General features: G+C 39.0%; 1 long non-coding RNA gene across 1 annotated transcript; it reads right to left on the reverse strand.

Moving 5' to 3' along the window:
- Window positions 1-2,292: 2,292 nt before the first annotated feature.
- On the reverse strand, window positions 2,293-2,953 carry LOC121638742. Its single transcript, XR_006010062.1, has 4 exons — window positions 2,904-2,953; window positions 2,753-2,816; window positions 2,503-2,565; window positions 2,293-2,408 (listed from the first exon to the last, which is right to left on the reverse strand). It is a non-coding gene; the product is annotated as an uncharacterized LOC121638742 (long non-coding RNA).
- Window positions 2,954-9,353: the final 6,400 nt, after the last annotated feature.

Genomic DNA, 9,353 nt, shown 5'->3' on the forward strand with positions numbered 1-9,353 from the left:
ACAATAGCCTCTGTTTCTGCATTGGACACTTCACGGCCCTGACTCACAGTGATGTCAAGCAGGTCCCACAGGTTACTACCACCTACAAAGCAGAGCAAAGTAGCATTGAAGGAAACCCTCACAAATATAAATGACATCCCCTGACCGCTTACCTGAGCTGGATGTTGATGTTGCTGAAGCCTGTGGTGCAGCAGCATCACAGGTTGCTGATGGACGGTTCTGTGGAGGAACACTTTGCAGTGTGACAACGTTAGCACATTCCATCCGCAAACGCTTCGCTGCCTCATTTGCCTTCACCTGGTTGTGGAACCCCAGGACTTTAAATCTGGGGTCCAGCAATGTTGCCAGTGTCATCACACTCTGTGTTTCTAAACCAGTCAGATGTTCTCTAAGTCTGAGGACCAGGTTGTCAGCTAGCAGTTTGGCAGGATCAATCTGTAAATTTGAGGCTTCGCATTGAACTCTGTGGTGGAGCATTTTCGTGAGCGGTATAACCTTTGAGGCTGACACATGTTTCTCTTCAGAGAGTTCCACTGTGGCCAGGTGGAAAGGGCCTAACACCTTTAATGCTTCCTCAACTATTTCATACTCTAACAAACTCAATGCAAGAAGGTCTGTGGAGAGAGATGCCAATGCTGCACCCACAGCTTCACGTTGTTCATAGATGCGCTCTGACATGAATAAGGTGCTATTCCATCTTGTTTCCACTTCTATAATTAATTTATGATTTGGTCTGCCCAGCGATTCCTGTATCTGGCACAAACGTTCGTTTGCAGTAGTGCTGCTCCGGAAGTATGTGATTATCTTCCGTGATTTTGTTCGAATGTCTGCAAGGATGGGGACCTGGTCAAAAGACTTGAACACTACCAGATTTAGTGAGTGGGCAACGTAGATGCTGTGCCTGATCTGCAGTGTCCTTGCACAGGCTTTCATATTGGATGCAGCATCCGTGACCAAGCACCTCACTTTACCCTTGATTCCCCACTCTTCCATGATTTTATCTTTCATCTGTGCTAAGTTGTCAGCTGTGTGAATTTGAGGAAAATGTTCTACACCTAACAAAACGGTATTAAGAGTATCCTCCTCTGTGATGTAGTGGCATGTTAGGCATAAATAAGCCTCCATATTCATAGATGTCCACATATCTGCTGTCAGACTCACAGCGGCAGCATTCTGGACCTTTTCCTTTGCCTTCTCTTTTGCTGCTGCATATTTTTCTTCTACCATAGCCTTCAGAGCCTGGACACCAAAACAAAGGTGAATACAGGTGAAATATTCCAACTGTTAATAATATTTACAAATAATGCCAGTGACAGCATCATAGACATGAAACACATACCTGTCTTGATGGGAGAGTGATGGATGGATCAAGGATATGGATGAGATTCCTAAATCCTTCATCTTCCACCACTGAAAAAGGTTGTGAATCTTTTATAATCATGGTAACCAGGGCCTCATCCACATCATGTTTCCTGGTACCTACACAGATGTAACATTATGTTAGCTGATATGTTTCAACCACAACAAAGGACATGGCAAGTAAAAGGGATGAGGGGTATATTACATGTCCTGGGATGTGGCTGTGATTCATTATCATGAAGTGCAAGGTAGTGCCTCAGCATGGATGTGGACAACTGTACGTGTTATATTTTAAATCATGCTCAAACTGTATTTTGTGGCTCTCACCAAGTCTTTTTTTTTTCCATCCTACAGGGGTGTTCAGTGGAATATTGGTAGGCGACAGGGGCTACGCCTGCCAGCCCTATTTAATGACTCCCAATCCTGACCCTGGTGCAGGGCCACAAACAAGATTCAATATGGCTCCTGCAAAAACCAGGGTCAGGATAGAGATGGCATTTGGAGTCCTGAAAGCCGGTTCCACTGCCTCAAAGGACTCAGGGTGGCCCCTGCCAGGGCATGCAGAATAATACCTGTATGTGTTGTGTTACACAACATAGCTGCCCTGACGAAGGAGAGGAGCCCTCCCACTGATCCCCCTCCTCCTGATGTGGTGGACCCCATCACCCTCGAATATCCTGCAGGGATGGTCGTAAGAGCAGCCATTACACAGCAATTCTCTAGTTAAAAAGAGATGTTTTATTATATTGTGTGTTTGGCTGTGTCAGAATTTTTTGTTTATCATTTGTTCTCTTCCTCCCGTTCCTGAAAAGGAGCACACATTTTGGTTCATTCGGGTCCTTGAAATCTTTGCAAGGCTTGAATTCCAGCCCTGTGTTTCAAGTCAGAAAAGTGAAATAAATGTAAATATATAAACTAATCACTGAATTACCTTTTTCTCATGCTCCAGTTTCTCCAGCTCCAGCTTTGATATTTTAATTTTGGTTTTCTTGTATTCAATGTCAAGTTCCAATTTTCTTTTAGAGCCCCCTCACAGAGTCTGCTCCAACCTGAATGTAATGATAGTTATGTCAGCCATGTTTCCTGGCTCACTTCAAAACTAATGCCAACTTCACATCGACTACCCTCCATTAAAATTCTTACATCTCTTGAGTGTGTTGTTTGTCTCGAGGTGGAGGCCACAGGCTCAGAAGGGGTTCTGTCTTCCTGTAAAATAACCATGGACATTGATCATTTATGGAAGAGAAAGCGATGAAGCACATTTATTAGTACAATGAGCAGACCACCACCATTAGTCGACAATAAGAGTACACCAACATTTACTGCATTGTCCAGACTCAATCTGTGTCAAGACAGGTGAATTGACTGTTGCTTAACATTAGAAAATATGGACCAAACTGTACCAGTGATGGTCTTTCTGAGCACACAGACAGCGTCTCTTCATTATTGGCCTCCACCTGAGTGGATAACATGCAAAAATTAAAATTGTTTGTCACAAACCACAGCTGAAATATGACTGATTACACTTCTAAAGTTCTGTTTACCTCTATACAGGACAGAGCTTGTGTGGGTGGGGGCAGCAGCTTCAGGGTTACACTACAAAAACAGGCAGTCTAACTAAGATCTACAATCTTATATTCAGCTAAAAAGTCTTTTTGATCTTGTTTTGAGAATAACACAATTGGAAAGAGCAAAATGTGTAAGATTATTAATCAAGTTTTTAGAGTATATGTCTTTTATTTCTTACTTAGTTACTGAATCCTAAAATTGGTTGTTTTACACACATATTAGGATAAATTATATTACTGAGACACTGTTTGAGATCACACTATAGTCTCACACCCGATTTTAGTCATCAAACTTGTTTCAAGACCTCACAGGATCAATTCAGACTTGAGAATAGTTTGTGTAAACATTAACATTTATTTACAAGAAAATTGCAGCATATGATCACATGTAGTATTAATTCATTTCCACAACACAGATAATAAAAAATCACAGGTAAATGATTAATACACCAACTCTTCTATTATTATCATTTTAAGTATTAAGCGCAATGACATCAATAATTTTATATTTAGTCAGAACATACACACTGCTTTTGAAATTGACTGGATGATATGATGTATGATTAACTAGCTTTTCAGCGTCTATGAACTCTGTTGCTTGGGCAAGATTAGACACTGCAATTTCATATGCTAAGAGATCTTTATTCCAACCCATAGTCTCATAAAGATGGTATTCAAAACAGTATAATGAACAGTCTATCATATAAATGTTTTTTAGACCAAAGATAGGAACTGTACCATTTGCATGTGTGATAATTAAAGATCTTTCACTTATGTACTTGTTCCCATTGAGAAAAAGCTACTTTACCTTCACTCCAAAAATCTCCTATCTTTGCTGTAATATATTCCATATTTGTAATCTCGGAGACAGGACCCGATTCTTTTTCATGTTCAAAAACTGGATGCTCAGCAGCCATTTCATTTTGGCAGCATTCAAACAGCTGATTATGGTTCACGAGCGACTTGCAGACATTTTTGAAATTCAATTTAGATGACCACTGTTTAAAAAAACAATGCTTTGATTCAAATCTCATGCACATTTTTCTTATCAAAGGACCCAGATTAAGAATTTGAACAGGAATATGTAGCAAGTAATGTTGCTCAGATATGACATTATTTTCAGGAAAGAGTTGTTTAAACTGTTTTAAATGCTGTTCAGTCATATTACAATCATATAGACCATCTTTCTGTCATCGAATGGCATGCGTGGCCTGGAGAAAAGCACCATCATGGTCCTCTAGGCAGCCTACTATATGACATGAGACTGAAACACTGGTAGACTTACAGAGAGTGGGGAGATTGATGGGGATAGCCTAACAGAGAGTATTAACAGACATTGGGGAGAGTGACAGGAAGAGACAGACAGGTGGGACACAGTGTGGAAACTGACAGGGGTAGACTGACTGATATACAGAGTTGACAGACTGGGTAGACAGATGGGACGACTGACTGAGAAATATCCAGGTATGTTTGACAAACTGTTTCATGTTCTATAAGAAGTTGATTGTTCTTATTTTTTACATTCTTGAGTTGTGGGTAGATGTGTTTGTTTTGATGACTTCTAAATAAAATGTATAAAATGCTTTTTATGTGATTTCTTCAACTACTAGTTAACTAATAATGTCTAAGTAATGCTTATTTTATGTCTTTTATGCATTTCCAAGGGGGTAGGTGTTTACATTTTACAATAAGGGTCTAAAAAGGCATTCAGTAATGATTAACTATGGTTAAGTGATGCTTATGAAGCATTTATTAAGGCTTAAGTCAGGCTGCTAATAATAATAATAATAATAATGCATTTTATTTCTTGGCGCCTTTCAAACACCCAAGGTCACCCGACAACAAAAATAAAAAATAAATGAAAAGACAGTAAAAACATAAATTACATAAGAGTTAAAAGAGATAACGGACATTGATATAAAAATTACACAAAACAGTCAGTATACATGGGTTATAGGGAGTATGCCAGTTTAAACAGGTGGGTTTTGAGTGCAGACGTGAATGATGGAAGGGAGTTGATGTTCCTAATCTCGGATGGAAGTGAAGAGGAGCGGCGGGGTTGGCCCACAAAGCCAGCGACAGGTACAAGGCAGACATCAGGAGGATCCAGGGAACCCTAGGGCACCGCATATGATCCAGATCCCAGTTGGAAAAGCGAGGAGAAGCAAGCCAGGGATGTCTTAAGCCTCACCAGATGACCACCGCGTTTGCCACGTTTGCGGGAGCGTCTCTGCCGCAGGAGGAGGGCCGACGCCCTGAACAGGTGAGCCGGAATGCCCGATAGCAACGGGGGGAGAGTTGTATGATGGCTGTAGCAGACCGTTGATGGAACTCCAGCATTATACTGAAGTTCCAGAAGAAACTGACGATCATACATCAGCAGAGATTCCGAAAGAAGCGAGCCCAAGTATAAAATCAGCAAAAATTTAAACCAAAGGGAGAGCAACAGACGAGCAGCCACGTACACCGGCGCCATCTTCCAATGTTAAGTAATGCTTATGAAGCATTTATTAAGGCTTAAGTCAGGCTGCTAATGTTAAGTAATGCCTTACTTAAGATCAGGTAAAGACTACCTGATGGCATACACAGCTCAGTATTAGTAAATGATTACTTAAGATATTATTAATGGTTTATTAGTGCCGATCCAGGTAATGTACACCATATAGGGAAGAATTAGTACATGCATTAGTTAGCTGTTACTTAATAAATATTGACTAAAAATCTACACCATTAGTAAACAATTGCTTGAGAAATATTTAAGGGGTTACTAACATGTTAACTACCATCATAATTAATGCTGAGTAATGCATACATAATGACAAATAATTACATAATTCAACATTTGTTAACACATAATAATGCATCAAGTAAGGTTCAGTATTAAACATTAATTATGTGCTTATTAATGCATTAAATAATATGTAAACTAACGCAAAGTAATATGTAATATTAGTTAATAGTTTACTTAACAGGTAATTAATGTAAATTAAAGAGACCCTTATTGTAAAGTGTTACCTAAAGGGTAAATATTTATCCCTTTGCTCACACTTTATAAATGCTTAACAGCCTTTTAAGAATTACTTAACCATAGTTAATTATTATTGAATGTTTTTGCATACATAAGAGTGGTAAATAAGCATTACTCATTAACATGTAGTTGAAGAAATCACATACAAAGCATTTTATACATTTTATTTAGAAGTCATCAAAACAGATCAACTCACAACTCAAAAACTGAAAAAATATGAACATTTAACCGCTTAAAGAAACTTAATGAAACATTATGTCAACCATGACTGGATATTTCCAGTTCAGTTTCTCAGTCAGTCTACCCATCTATCTACCCAATCTTTCAACTCTGTATGTCAGTCAGTCTACACCTGTCATTTTCCACAATGTCTCCCACCTGCCTGTCTGTCTCCATCTGTCACTTTCCCCACTGTCTGTTAAGTTGTTATGTTGACATACTGCGCCTCTAAGTTTACTGATGTGATTATAATAATTTCAAATTAGTTCTGTCTTCTACCGTATTAAATGTATCAGGTGAAAGGCTACCTACACTTTTCAGTTAACTAATGTCTCATGTCAGTCTTTGAAATGTATGAAAATAAACTTCTTGGAGTGGGGTTAGTAGTTAGATTAATGTGTTACCGTGTTCTTTGGGTGAATTTCCTCGTTTTCCTTTTCTCTTGTGTGTGTGTAGCCTCGTCTTGTGAGGAGGCGAGATGTTAAGCTCATCCATTTTGACACAGAGTGAGCCGCATGTCCTGCTGCTGTAGCCTGTGCTGGTCTTTCACTCAGATGCTGCGTTTGTAACCAGAATGTCAACTACTCTAAATAACAATAAACACTAAAACAATAAGAAACAACAGAGGAAAACTAATTTGGGTTCAGATAGCAGGTTACTATCTTATCCAGCTATTTATATATCACTGGACTGGAGCTAGTATGTCCAAGAAACAAAACAGGCAAACTACATTCTGGACATCATCATTTCTCATATCTCAAACACCATACTCCTGAATTAAAAGGAAACTTCTCACAACTTGGTACACAGTTTTACATATAAAATATAACGTACCAAAATGGAAAATATTTTCTCTGGACGTTATGGTGACTAAAGGAACTTATCTAAGGTTTGAGTCCTCTCTTAGTTTGGAAAACAAACTCCACAGTATTCTTTAACATGAAAGAGATGTTTCTGTGTCAACAAATCTCAGATGTCCAATTATTGCTTCTTCAAGAATAAAAAAAATAACTGCTGGCCAGCAAAAAAAAAAAAAAAAAAAAAAATCCTTAGCGACTCTTTGTTAAAGCAGGAGTAGCATCAAATCCAGTGATTTTTTGGGGTGTTATAGGAGACTAATCTCTGTCCAATCTCCCATCTACTGGCTGTGTTGTCTGCTGTCATTTCTTTAGACGCAACATCAAACAGACTTTTCTGCAACACACACACACTCAATCAAAACACTGACAAACAGCATTGGTAAACGCAGCTGCAGCTTCAGCACCACTGTAACTTTTGGGTATAAAAAACTTAATAAAGAGGGACCAGTATAAGACCAGCAAACTGCAGCGTCTATGGCTGGATCCACCATATCCACCTTCATCCACCTTAAAATACACCTAGAGAGGTTAGTCACTGTAATATGATGCTAATGTTAGCATCTACATTAGCAACGAGCTTAGAGCCACAGCAGCATAAACGTTAGCTTGTTACTGCTTTTGTACTAAATTAATGTTAAGTCATCAGAGTGGCTCCACGCCACTGTTCAGAAGAAGAATGAGACATTTACTGAACAGTTTCCATAAACGTCTGACTTTTCTATGATCACATTAAACTGGGATCAGACCCGCTGTAAACAATGTGGTTTTACTGGGTCTGCAAGTGTTGGATCTAAATTAATTAAAATTTTTAGTTTTTTTTACCTCAGTTTAAAAAAGTTTAGAAATAATATTTTCTGTACTCAGCTGTTTGCCCGGGAATGTGTATGGCAGCCAAATAAATGTTCTGGGAAGATACAGACATTGTGTTTGTGGGACTTTTTCATAAACAACATGCAAATCATTCAGGTGTGTAAGATCAGTTCAACAAGCATAGATGTGTTTGAGAAGATGGTGATGGATCTACTGAATGAAAGTGACCTCAAAATAGATAACATCCATGGTCAAGGTTATGATGGAGCACTGTCAGGCACATTGCCTTAATCTGTGTTGGTAGAAGGTGCAAAGTCAAGCATCTCTCTTGTTTCTTTCTTCAGTTTGGTTAAAAAACTGCACACTTTCATTGTCAACTTTTAAAACATGAGACAATGGAATAAGACTTTATCAAACATCATCTCTCTCTTTCAGTCTGCTCTGGGTTTTGTCAGAAAAGATGAAGAGAAATGTCTCACTTTGGAGGGTCTACGAAGCCCCGCGTGGCTCACGTGAAGCAGACACACAAACACTTTCAATTAACTTTACTCCATTTAGTTAGTGTCAAAGTGGACAGACTGACAGACAAAAATATGAAATAACGAAATTAATTTGAAAAAAAAATGTATTATGCATGTTCTCCCCGTGTATGCGTGGGTTCTCTCCGGGTTCTAACATGCATGTTAGGTTAATTGATTATTCTAAATTCTCCCTAGGAGTGAGTGTGTGTGTGAATGGTTGTTTGTCTCCTATGTGTTGGCCCTGCGATGGACTGGTGACCTGTCCAGGGTGTACCCTGCCTCTCACCTGTTAATGCTGGGATAGGCTCCAGCTCACCCGCAACCCGTCATGGAATAAGCGGTACAGAGAATAAGAAAAAAAATGTGTTAGTTTTAGTGAAAATAAAGATGATAAAAAATTTAATTAGTACATTTAGGCCCTGATCTATTAACGCTTTGCGTGTACTAAAACAGGTGCAGACGGCTTTGCTCCGCTAAAATCGGCCCAAGCTTATCTATCAAAGCCGCAAACATGGAACTGCGTCAGTTATCCTGGCAAAACTGCGCCGCTCTCCACTTTGCGTTTCTGAAGCTACTGCATATGCATTATGGGCGTTCCGGCCAGAAAGTGCACATTAGTGGGAGGAGACTATGCAAATAAATCTGGTTTGCGCAGCAGTGGGATTCATGTAGCCCGCAAATAGTTTGCGGTGTTTATGTTTGCTCTAAAAATAGCGTTTCTGAAAAGCAGGTGCTAATTGGCACAACAGTATACGCGCAATGGCTGCAGTAATAATTTTAAGGAGGAGGCACAGACACCATGAAAGGCGACTAAGATAATGCATTTTTTTCTATTATATTAATATATTTAGAATGCCAGAGAAGAGGATTGTGGAGACGATCCAGCGTTGCAATATTAGAATTGCTGGATAAGTTTAAAGACTTTATCAGGCCTGTCTTTTATTATTATTATTATTATTATTATTATTATTATTATTATTATTATTAT

The sequence above is a fragment of the Melanotaenia boesemani genome, chromosome 4 (genome assembly GCF_017639745.1).
Source record: "Melanotaenia boesemani isolate fMelBoe1 chromosome 4, fMelBoe1.pri, whole genome shotgun sequence".
NCBI classification, from domain to species: domain Eukaryota; kingdom Metazoa; phylum Chordata; class Actinopteri; order Atheriniformes; family Melanotaeniidae; genus Melanotaenia; species Melanotaenia boesemani.